The sequence below is a fragment of the Miniopterus natalensis genome, chromosome 13 (genome assembly GCF_054644295.1).
Source record: "Miniopterus natalensis isolate mMinNat1 chromosome 13, mMinNat1.hap1, whole genome shotgun sequence".
In the NCBI taxonomy this organism is placed as follows: Eukaryota; Metazoa; Chordata; class Mammalia; order Chiroptera; family Miniopteridae; genus Miniopterus; species Miniopterus natalensis.
In genome coordinates this window covers 8977758-8990202 of record NC_142093.1, presented here as the reverse complement: position 1 = coordinate 8990202, position 12445 = coordinate 8977758, and the positions used below count along the sequence as shown (strand labels likewise).

The 12445-nt window shown below is 45.4% G+C and overlaps 1 non-coding gene across 1 annotated transcript; it reads left to right on the top strand.

Annotated features, from left to right (window-relative positions):
• The first annotated feature begins 2422 nt into the window (after window positions 1-2422).
• LOC148091601 (U6 spliceosomal RNA) lies at window positions 2423-2528 on the top strand. Its single transcript, XR_015715600.1, has one exon. It is a non-coding gene; the product is annotated as a U6 spliceosomal RNA (small nuclear RNA).
• Window positions 2529-12445: the final 9917 nt, after the last annotated feature.

Genomic DNA, 12445 nt, shown 5'->3' with positions numbered 1-12445 from the left:
ATTCCAAGTGGGGAATCGCTGCCTTCCAAACTTTGCAGAAGAAAGTAAATCCAGACTCAATTTAAGCTACTGTATCTGTCCCCTCTGATTTGCCTATGCCCTTGAAATTAATCATCCATATGTTCTTTTTGCATTTCCGTCAGTTTTCCTTCTGAAGAAACAAACAATAAAGGAAAAAATAACAACATGATATATAAAGCATTTGAGTATTATTTTAGTCTTTAGGAATTTGAATTTATTCTAACAGCAGAAGTTATAGTGCATTAAAGGAACTGTAGAAACACCAGGAATTCTGGAAAGCACGTGCTGAGATCTATTATCTATCTATCTATCTATCTATCTATCTATCTATCTATCTATCTATCTATCTATCTATCATCTATCTATCTATCTATCTATCTATCTATCTATCTATCTATCTATCTATCATCTATCTATCTACACCTATATATATGTGTGTGTGTATATATATATATATATGACACATACATAGCAAGAGCTACCTTTTTTCTCTAACTACTAGTATTTACTACAAGTATATTATGTTTCAAGCATTGCTAATCATTTTCCATAAGGTATTCCATTCGTATTTGCAAAGAATTCATTTGTGAGTTATACAATCTGTCCTCAGTTAACAGATGAGAAGAGCAGGTCTGGAAAGCGTTAACTACTTTGCCTAATCACCAGCTTGGCAAGTAGAGGAGCTGGGATTCAAATGCAGTTCTCTCTCGCCTCTCCTGTTGATTTATTTTACTTTTTATTGAAGTGGTTGGGTGATGCCAGTGAAGGAAAATGCATCTTTCCTCAAGTCCTTTGTTGCTTCCAGAAAGTCTGTGTTGATTAGGGAAAATAAAGACACTCAAGCTTTTGTTTCATAGATGTCCTTTGATATTCCTGTTTTAGATAATTCTTTTAAAGGGACAGCTAGGGCATGCATAGTACAGTAACTTCCTTCTGTGGTCACATTAATCAGAGATGGACACAGGCATCTGAACATGATTAGAGGCCTTTTTTCTTCTATATTTCTACCAGGAGGTGGGAATTCAAAATACATTTCAGGTCCTGTTTGTCCTCATAGTACCAAAACTCTGGTACCTTTCTAAAAATCAAATGAACATTATTGAGATATAATTTAAATACATTTAAACGACTCATTATGAATATACAATTCAATGAGTTTGGCTAAATTTGTACACCCATGTAACCACAAGGGGAAGTGTGGGGAAGTGCCTTTATTTTGGTTTCTACAAGAGGAAAAGAGCAAGGCAGGGCAAGCCTATTTAGGACTGGGTAGTTTGAATAATTTTAGCAAGCTCTCATGATTTGTCTTTTATCTGGCCCTGGGATGATTAGGGTGGGGTGATAGAGGCCTGGAATATGGGAGTTTGAATAAGGGAGTTTGGGGGTATGGAATTAATTGGCTGCTTCTAGCCAGGTCCTCAAAATTGGGTCAAGATAGTATTTAACAGCAACCTATATTACACAGGTGTTATTTATTGTCCCCATTTTACATCTAGGGAACTGAGTCACATTGAGGCGAGATCATTACTCAGACCTTCTAATTATTTCCTGGGGGGCCCTGGGTTTATAACACAAAGATCTGACTCACTAACTCGTATGCCCCTCAGTGCACTGCCTCATACCCAAGAGAGGTTTCACACCCTTCCATGATCACACTACACAACCAGAAGCCTGGGGTCCCCATTCTGTGCCCTCAGGTAGGAGTGTGGCCCTTCCTCTTCTACAAAACCATGATGCGTGAGTGTTCCCACAGGGCCCGCTGGACTCAGAGGAAGGGCCTTCTTATTTAAGTTCTTGATGGAGGCACAGCCTTTCCATCAGGGGGAAGATGGCAGAGGCTGGGGCCAAGGTGGCAGCCTGGCAGGGAGTAGCAATAATTAGGGCTGGTGAATGAAGCTTTCCCAAGCCTAGATTTTCCTACAACAAGGGTTAGCCTGAAATTTCAGTGCCATCCTTTTAAAGGGGGCACATGTAGAACCATGTCATTCAATGGTGCTCAAGGAGTTTCAAGCTAAATGATGCTCCCCTCCCCCAGCAATCTCCCCAACAGTGCTGCCCAAGGCAAGCCTGCTGACTGCTGCATCCAGGTTCCTGGGAAAAGCAAGTAGCCCAGGAGCTGGCATGTTATGCTGTTAGGCCATGCAAATATTAAGACCTATTTGCAAATACTATAGAAAAGCTAAATTGAGTTAATTTCAGTTGCATGAGCTGAAACACTGAATTAGAAAACAATTTCAATGTCTCACTCTTTTAGAAAAAAAAATCAATGCTTTAAAATTAATTTCATTTTTTAAACTTACTGTTAACTCAATAAAGCCTTTGGGGCTTTTTAAGCTAATTGTCTTTGAACTCATTTTTAATTCAGAAGTCTTTATATAATTTTGATAATATTCGAAACACTATTCTCACTATAGCAGCTTATGTTGTCAACTTAGAAGGATACAGAAAAAATTAACGAGGCCCCAGCGTAAGAATGATCCACATATTTTGAACCATTTCTACTATATCTGTAGAAGAATAGGAACTATGTTTTCCCATTTTTTAATAAAGTCATATGTGTGTTTGTGCCTATGTGTGTATATGTATAGAGTAAATATTTAACAATTCATGGACAAAATATGAAGGACTTTACAGTAGAATGTTATGTCTAGGGGATGGACAACATGAGTATTTCACTATATTATACTTCTATTTTAAGTATTTTCAGTAAGTTTTTAAAAAATTACAATTAGTAATTTTAAATATATTTTAAACCCTGCATCAATCAATTTGTTTGACTGTGGTCAATTTCATTTTGCTCAGGTGGGAATAGGAGTTGGGCTCCTCTTAAAAGTTTTCCATGTATTATGAACATTTTTTCCACGTCATTAGTCTCTCACAACATTGATATTTTAATTCATGCCATAGTGTTCCAATTGATGACATAATCATTTATTGTCACTTTTCAGATATTAATTTCAATGGGAAAGCATGCTCATCGGAATCAACTATACAGAGGTTAGGAGAAGCTAAAAGTATGCTTTTCTCAGTCACTGTCCACTGCCCTTTTCTTGATGAACACATTTTTAAGTCTCGTGTACATGTCTCTAACCTTTTACTATTTACATAGAAACTCAAACTGCACCAGAGAGCATCCAATGAAAAGAAGGTCCCTGTCCCACATCTTCTTTGAGCTCTTCCTATTGTGGCTCTCCCAGAAGTAATCTAGATATGATTTACCAACCTCAATACAATTTGTTCACTTGCTTAATATAGGAGACATTTAATACCACTTTCTTCTTTTATTCTTAAATCTAATGAAATTGGAGTTTTAAGTCTATTGGTTTATTTTCTGGTTTTGAAATTATCGTAAACTATCTCTTTCTCGACTCACTTACCTGCAGTTCCTTCTGCATTGCCGCTGTAGGGTTAGGGCTTGTTAAGTGTTAGGGACACGGATTCCAAATGTCCACTGCCCTGTACGTACATACCAGGATTCTGGCTCATTCAGTGACCCAAGCTTCCTTCTGGAGCAGCCAGGGACCCTGGGCTCACAGGCAGCAGACTGCCTGATGGATAACCCACAGCGAAAGGGGAGGCAGGGAAAACGTGTAGCTGGGGTTCCTGGTCTATTGTCTGCCACCGTCTTGAATTCATTGAGGTCTGACTTCTTTGAGTGTGTGGGCACCAGGCCATGACGTCTTTAAGGCTCTGACTAAAGGAGCATGTCTTCTTCTTTGGACATACCCATGAGCAGCGGGAGGGTGAGGTCAGATCTGTCACCAGAAGCTCTTTAATATCCCCCAAATTAATAAACAGCTGTCTCCGACGGGGGAAAGGTGACCAAAGAGCTGGGATTTGCTGGAAGTAGATTTTCAGAGAAGCATTATTTCAATGCCAGGATCTGACAGCCTGGGATCACACACGAGGTGACAGAACTTCCCGGACAGAGTGGCGTTTCCAAGACTCCTGCGGGTTCCGGGCAGGGAGGCAGTGGGGGTTTTAGGGAACAGCCAGTGCCCTGAGCGAGGAGGGGTCCTCATTCTTTTAGAAATGATCCGCATGTCCAGCCGCCCAGCGCGGCTCAGACAGTCCTCAGTCCGTCCTCAGGTGGATGACGTGTGACTCTGACATCAGCGGCCATCAAAGCAAGGCCCTTGTCGCCAGCTCGGCAGGTTGACTCCGCGAGGCCTTCCTCCCGGTGTCCCCACGCTCCCCCTCTGCTGGCTTCTTCCCGGTCGCCAGGCTCCGCTTCTGCTTTTTTGGCAAAATCCTTTGAGATTTGTAAATAATTTTATTTCTTATCTTTTACAGTTGTTTTGCCGTCTAATTTACCTGCCTCCTTTATTTTCGGAAGCGACTCATCTTTATCGAGTCCTTCCACGGCATTCCACCTGGTGCGCATGAAAACAGCTCTCTTTCCCCGTGCATCTTTCACTGGTTTATGTGACATTGAATTAAATTACATAATTACAAGAGCACAAGCCGCTGGCACAGAAAGGGTGGGTACAATTACAGCTGACAGGGCTGAGCACGCAACTCAATTGGCAGAAGCGGCGGTGTCGGTGTTCGTGGGGCGTGAGCCCACGCGCGGAGAGCCCGCAGCGCCCACCTCTGGCCTGCTCTGCCCTCGGCGTCGCTGGGTGTGGCTTTGACTGTCAGTCCTTGGTTGGGGACAAGGCACCGAGAGGCAGAGCGGGGGGTGCTCTAAAGCTTGGGACTGGCACTGAGGCCTGGATGCCCTTGCTCCTGACGCCGAGGGGACTGTGGCAGGAGCCTGGGTTGACAGCTTTTCTTACAACCCTTGGTACGGGGCTGGGCCTGGGCAGGTGCAGAAGGACTGGCTGACAGGGACGTAACAGGGAGCCAAGGAGACTTCAGCCGGCCTTTGGGCGAGTCACCGACGGGGAGGAGAGGTCAGCTCCTCCAGAGCTGGGGCGCAGCAAGGTCAGGAGAAGGGTCCATGGGGAACCATGGGGACTTCAAAGTCTCTTTGTGGCACTTCGGGAGCTTCAGTGTGTGTGGTTTCCTAGTGGGTGAGTGTCCCTGCGTTTCCTTCGGGCTCTGCGATGATGATGATAAATGCTGGACGTGGCCCACACATCTTCAGGACTTGGGTTAAAATGGCAAACTCATTATTCGAACAAAGCAGACAGTACCCTCTTGTGCCCCTGTTGGCATCGCCTCAGCCTTCCTGCGAGTGGGGTGACGCTGGACAGCAAGCACAGCGCCCACTGCCGTCTGCCCGGGCGCAGGCCTGCACCCTACAGACACCTGGGGGGAGGGGGAGGAGAGGAAGTGACATTTTGGAATGCTGTTTTGAGTGCAAACCCTCAAAAATGAAATAAAGCTTTAATCAACTAGAATACAGATGCCTTATCTTGCCTGGTCTGGGATAAGTTATTTTTTCAGATGGAGATAAAGCAATTTAGCCACTCATAAATTTGACAAGTCAAGACATAGTCCCTTAAAAAGCACTGTTGAGTGATTTGCCTGTTGCTGTACTGAAACCACTTAGTAACCATATAAGATAAGTGAGAGCCGAGAGTATAAACATGCCCAGCACTCCCAGTAGACGAGGGGAGTCGCTAAGAAAGGACGTCGAGAGCATCCTGCAGCGAGCCCACGCGCCCTGTCTGTCAGGGTGCGTGTGTGATGCGCACACGGGTGCGAACGTGGGCATGGGGAGGGCAGCTTTGTTTGTGTGAAGACATTTTATTTTGTCAACAGAATAAAAATGATCTGACCGTGGCCATGCTGACTGTCCACGGCAGAGAAAGCTTTTTCTGGACTGGCCTTTGCCTCCAGAATCAAGCACCTTGGGTCTCTAGAAATCTTATAGCCACTTAAATAATTTACTCCAGTAGGCACCGAACAGAACAGTGCCTATTTGGGGAGCCCAATTTCTTCCATAAATTTTTCATCTCCTCCAGAAATTCACAGCCCTGTTGGAAACATGGCTGAGGCGCTTGGCTAGTCCTATAGAAGCCCTCCAACCTTGTTTCCTGGGCAGAGGCCTAATTACCTACCATTACCCTTCTCAGCCTCTCCTTAGCAACAGGGCATCTGCCCACCCCGAGTTTTAGCTGGGAGCATGGCCCCCGTCCACCCATCGAGGCTGGTGACTCAGCCTCCTTACTGTCTCTCTGTAACGTGTAATTAAATTTGGGCCTAGAAAGTGATGATAGAGGTGATCTATGCAAATTTCCAGATTGAGTTTTTATAACAAAGCTATGTGTCTTTCACTTTCTTTCCCTCTCCCCTCTATGAAATGGAAGCTGAAACTTCTCCCTTGGATCCAGAGGTGGGAGCTTCAGATTGGGGCTGGCAGGACTGCCCAACTTTGTTGGACTATTTGATGAGAGAGAAAAATGAATTTTTCTTTTATTTAAGCCTCTGGATTTGGGTCTCTGTTAGAACGACTTTACCTTAACCTAACTAAGACTTGGCCTGAAAGATCGGTTTGTAGGGCCCATTTGTGCCTAAAATATTCTGGTTTGCTTCTCTCCAAACAGCCCAGATCTGCATCCTGAAGTCCAGACGGAACTTTGTGAGGCCAGAGCTCAGGACACTGCGGTATGTTTAAACCACGGCTGTTTGGACAGTTAAAAAATTGAATGCATTGCTGTTAGCTGAGAAAATACCATCTAGAAATTCACAATTAAATGTTTTGTTGTTGCTGCTGATTACGCAACTATTTGTTTTAATATAATTTCAAACTTACACAAAACTTACAGAAAAGTTGCAAGAATAGTATAGGGATATCTGCAAACCCCTTTTCTAGATTTACCAACTGTTTATATTCTGTCTGTCTATTTATTTTTGCTCATAATCCTCTGTGTGTGTGTCTATCAATATAGTCTTTTCTCTGAATCACTTGAGAGGAAGGAAATTGTCTTTCATGACCTTGTACTTTCGGAAAAACATGGTCCAATTATTTGTAGAATATTCTTTAATCATGATGAGATTCAGGCTGTGCATTTTGGGCAGAAATATCCTAAAAGGGGTGTTGCACCCTCTTAATGTTTCATATCAGGAGGCAAATATCAAAATGTTATGATATAGTGTGGTTGTCCTCTCCTTTGTCCCAGGGGCGGGGAGGGTAAGGTCATGACTTTTGTGGGTTTTTAATTTTTTTTGGTAATGTCAGCAGCCCTGAAACTTTAGCTTTGTTTACTCTCGGAGGTTTCCAGAGAACTGTGGCATGTTTATGGGGCACTGATATTCCGAACAATAAGTACTTATAATAGAAAATGTCAGTTGTGCTCTGCTTTTGGAATAGCTGTGATCTGAAAAAGGTAGTGATGAAATGAATTCTACAGAGGGAATCATATTTTTCTAGAGGCATGACTTATACATTTGGAGATGTATTCCAGGGTCTTCTGTCTCATTGCCTTGACGTTGAAGATTGGGTAAGAAGGGGAGTGAGAACTTATAAGTGGTCCCCATGTGACATCTGTACGGTGACCACCTTCTCTTGACATCTCATGGCTGCCTAACCTGAGAGGCAGACAGAACCTTAAACATTCCTCATTCATTCATTCACTCACTCACTCATTCAACGAAGCAGGAATTGTGCTAGGTTTTGGTGTTAGAGAGTTGAGTAAGGCAGATGAAGTACTGCCCGATGGCGCTTATATTCCACCTGGGAGGACATGAATGTACAAGTTTGGTGAATGCAATAGACAGTGCTCTGCTTCTTATACCATCTGTGGCAAAGGGCCCCTCCATTCTTTCTATCTGTCAACCTAGCATTTTTGATTTCTAATTAGTCTTGGATAAATATATCCTATTACACGGGACTGAATACAATGTGAGCCAATGGGATTTACTACCCAGATCTGAAACCCTCAGACTAGCCTATCTGCTGTTCAAAAGAGATGAGTCCACAGATTATTTCCTTGGATGCTGTGGCAATGCCGAATTGCTATACAACTATTGATGTGTTTACTTGTAATTTCTGTATGTATTTCATGGCAGATCTTGGGCAAATAGTTCACGGACTGGCCCTATCCCACAGACCACACTGAGTAGCACAACCATGAAGAAGCAGTGTAGGAGGCAATCATGTTGTCAGTGGCTCTTTATATATCTCTTAAAAATTAGAAAATTGGAGGCGTCTTCTCAAAACGTGCAGACTGTCTTATGTTCCAACTTCTTGTTGAGCTCCAGGTTCATCACCGGAGAACTGATGAGCAGAGGCTGGGAGTCACCCCCTCACCTCTTAGCATCTACCAGTTGCTACAAGGACATGCAGGTTCCTTCCCGATTGTCCTCAGAGTCATTCCGTTCAGGGCCTGGTGGGAAGGATGCAGACTGAGTTAACATGTGTTATTCGAAGTTCCTGTGAACCTAATGCTAATATTATAATTCTGTAAGGTGAGGTGTTCTCAGGAGGGTAGAAAGAAGAAAGCGACTCTTAAAATAGCTTTAAATCACTCCACTTATAAAATTCTCAGTGATATCATCTGAATTTTACAGGTAAAGAAATGGTAACATACTAATTAAGGGTCTCTCTTGGGTGAACAGATAACAGAATCTTTGCACATTCTGAATGATTTTTTCCCCAGGATTTTAAAGACTGGAAAACAAACCCAATTTCAAGGTTTGGAGGAGGGTGGCATTTTATGACTTATAATTTCTTAATTCCAATTATAAATATTTTTCTTATAAATGTTTTTCCTTACAATTAAATAATCCAAAGTGCAATAAATCATGCAGCAGCTAGGCAGGATATTGCCCTCAAACCCTAGCTTGCTTTGTGCAAAATGTGTGCTCTATCCCAAACTCTATTTACCAGCCTGACATGAGAGGACCGGCCCTGGGAGCATTCAGGGGTGAGGCCTGGGGGAAGGTCCCATGGCCCCTCTACTTCTCGTGTCTAAACTGGCCACAGAGCAGAACTTTGCAGCAGAGCAGGGAAATCAGCTAATCGCTGACACCTTGCCAGCTGCGGCGCGTATTCAGGGAGGAATTGGAGCTAGTGAGTAAAGTCCTGCTGCTTGTGTTCAGATCTGTTTGTCTGCAAAAAAAAAAAAAAATCATTCCCACCTTAAAAAAGAAGAAAAAAGCCCAAAGAGCAAACAACAGCAACATCCAAACCAAACAAGAATTATAAAGGCCATCCAATAGTCATTTCTCCTGCTTTTCCTTCAGAATAGTCGTGTTTATTTAATAGACCCATGGCCCCGGATGGAAACAAACAGATCAATCGCTGGGGTGTCCCACTGTGCCCGTCACCCTGATGCCCTTGCTGGTATTTACTTGAGCCTGAAAGTCATCACACGGGCACAGGTGCAGCTGATGTGGCATGACATCAGTGCTACAGAAAGGGCCGCGAGTGACAGCAATGAGGCAGATGAAATTATGCTGGGCACCCCGGGCAGCCAGCCCGCCTCCCAGCCCTCCCCCCACCCTCTGCCCACAGCCGCCGTGTCTCGTCCTCGGCTTCAATAGCCGCTGGCCCTCTGCTCGCCTCCTGCTCTGTCGGTGACCCAAACGACACAGCCTCTCGTCGGCTCATGGTTCTCTGCTGGGATGAGCTCATGTTTGTGTTGCTCCCCGGCAGGGAGCTGTGACTGTTTCTCAGGCAGGATACACATTTTCACAGGTAAAGCATCCAGAAGACGCAGATCGAGGCTGGAGGTTTATGAGCCAAGCAAAACTCTCACACAGACCAGGAACTTTGGGCCACGGAAGGCAGTATGGGTTCTCGGCATTTTTTTTTTTAAGAAGTGTGATTTTATTGATTTTGAGAGAGAGAGGAAGGGAGAGGGACTAGAGAGAGAGAGAAACATCAATGAGAGAGAAACATCATTGACCGGCTGCCTCCTGCATGCCCCCTGCTGGGGATCGAGCCGGCAACCGGGCATGTGTCCTGCCTGGTGAATCGGGGCTCGAACCGTGACCGCTTGGTTCCTGGGTGAAGCTCAACCACTGAGCCACCCTCGGCCGGGCAAGCCTTAGCATTTTAAACACTGGCTTATGATGGAAGCGGATAACTATCTACCACAAGGGAGCACATCAACACCAGCGCTTTATGTAGCTTGAACAAATGAAATGCCATAGAAACTTGAGCTTGTCCTGGTCATGCTGGGGGGCTGGTGGCTTGAGTTGAATTGAAGGCCACTCTCTGGGGATTCAGGCTGGGTCTTTGTCATTTTGGTGATTAGCAAGCGAATAGTTGCCATCTACCCTGGGTCTCAGGGTTGACGCTCTGGCAGGAGCCTCTGTCTACAGGTTGCATCTTTCGGGAGCCACTTGTTTGTAGGTCACGGAGGTTTGTAGAGAAAATCTCATAGCTGTTCACAACTGCCAAGAGCCCTGCTTCCAACCAGAAAGTAAAACACACAGCTGAGGTCTTTCTAGCATGACGTGTGTGCAGAAGAGGCATGGAGTGGGGGCCACAGGCACCTTGATTCTAGGTATTGCCAGGGGGACCTTTAGACCCACTAGTAGTAGAAGAGTAAAGCACGTTAGGCACATCTGGAGGGCTGATCACACATGAACAGAGGGCGGGCTGTGTGTGGGCGGGCGGTTGTGGTGGGGGTGCGGCTGGGGTTAGGTGTCCTGTAGAATGGAGGGGGGAACTGGAACCCTCGGCCCTGAGGCTATGGTGGGTGCTGCTGTGTGCAGTTCATAAAGCTGCCCGGTGTAGCCTTCAGGAGGACCTCTCTCAGGGGTCAGGACTCTGATAGGTTAAATAACATATTCATTTGTTCATTTAGTCATTCATTGACTCATCACTTTTGGTATTATTTAATTCAGTAGCTCAACAGGAATTCATATGTGTGAACATCTGCCAACCCCTCTTGCTAGGATATGTGTGAGGTCCCCAGATGAAATTCTTTTGGAAGGTTTATCTCCCCTGTTCCTTCGTTCATTCATTCATTCATTCATTCACCCATTCAATAACATTCTTGCCCTGTGTAGCTTGCATTCTCATACATGGCTCTTTAGGACAGAAGAACAAACAGTTCTTCGCCCAGGGTCCCTGGTGCGGAATTGGGGTGATTTGTGGCTGCTTAGGAGACAGTCTACGCTGCAGGCGCTTCCCAGGGCCAGGCAGACGGCGTCCCTCGCGGGGTCCTCCAGGAGGGTGGTGTGGGCATTTATCTGGAGGAGATGTTAGGAGGAAGGGTGAGGATGCAGGACTTTTAAAAAACTTCCCTTCAATGTTTAGAAGGTTGCAGCTGTGTCCTTGTGAAAGCGCCGAGCAGAAGGGGCAGCCATTGTGCCTTTTGGTGAGCTCTGCCGTCGCTAATCACGCACCCTTGTTATTGTTAAGTGGTATTGTCAGCCCTCGCTGACTTCCCTCTTGTTTCCCTGTTACGCATTTTCAGGCTTCAGCTCGTATGCCCCTTCTTCAGGGAAACTCCCTGAGTTAGCAGATTGATTCTATATGGCATCTCTGAGCATCTCCGCCTCTGTCTCTGTGCATATTTCAGGGAAGCCTCAAGGGACTCCCAGATCGTAGAGGGCATATTATCTCTCTGTCTAGACTCTGGCCTCCTTGGAGAGCAAGTATGAAGCGCCGCCCCTCCCCCTCTCCTTGGACAGTGGATACATTGTTCCAGGGGCGCTGATGACTTCGTGATACTTCAGTGGCCAGGCGGGTGGCTGGATCACACTCCGAGGCTACCTTGGTGGGGTTTTCTGTGCAGGTAAGAATTTAAAACCCCTGCAGCAGTGAGGCCCATCGTCAGCTGGTTCCACTCTATATGCTTAGTCCTTACTGGTGCCCTGAGGGCCATCTTCGCAGGTTTTCCTGTTGGAACTTTGTGTCGTTTTGCCTGTAGACACGACTATGGTGTCACAATTACAACTTAATGAGAACAATTTTCCTAAATGAAACAATCCTGGTGATTAGCTCCAGCTCCCATCTGCCAGCCAGTACAGCTGGGATGGGCTCACTGTCCAGACGCGTGTGTGCACGCACACACACACACACACACACACACACACACACGCACACACACACACACACACGCACACACGCACGGCTTGGAGGTCTGCTTTCCCGGGTGCTCTACAGTCCACCAGAGCTCCCTCCGTAAGCCCTCCCTCCCTTCCTGAGTTAACAGTAACGTCCCAGTTACGTGCATAACAGGTTTCCAATTTATTTCTTTTCAACAGCCCTTGGCAAACATTTCTTCCCCTTTCTCTTTTCATTGCTTGTCTTTACTTGATCTGCTAAATCCCCGCTGGTGGGTGCCCAGCTGCCCTTCAGCACCTGCCCTCCTTAACATCTTCATGCTCTTGCAGCTGCTGCCCTTGGGGCGCCAATGGCGAGCAGGTGAGTATTTTTGGGCCACTTTCAGGAAAGAGGGTGGCAGGAAAAGCTAGCACCAAGCAAGGCATTCATTAGACAGTTATCTCATTTAAAAGCGTCCCTGTGCAGCAAATATTATTTCCCCCGACTTTATGATGAAAAAAAATCTATCCC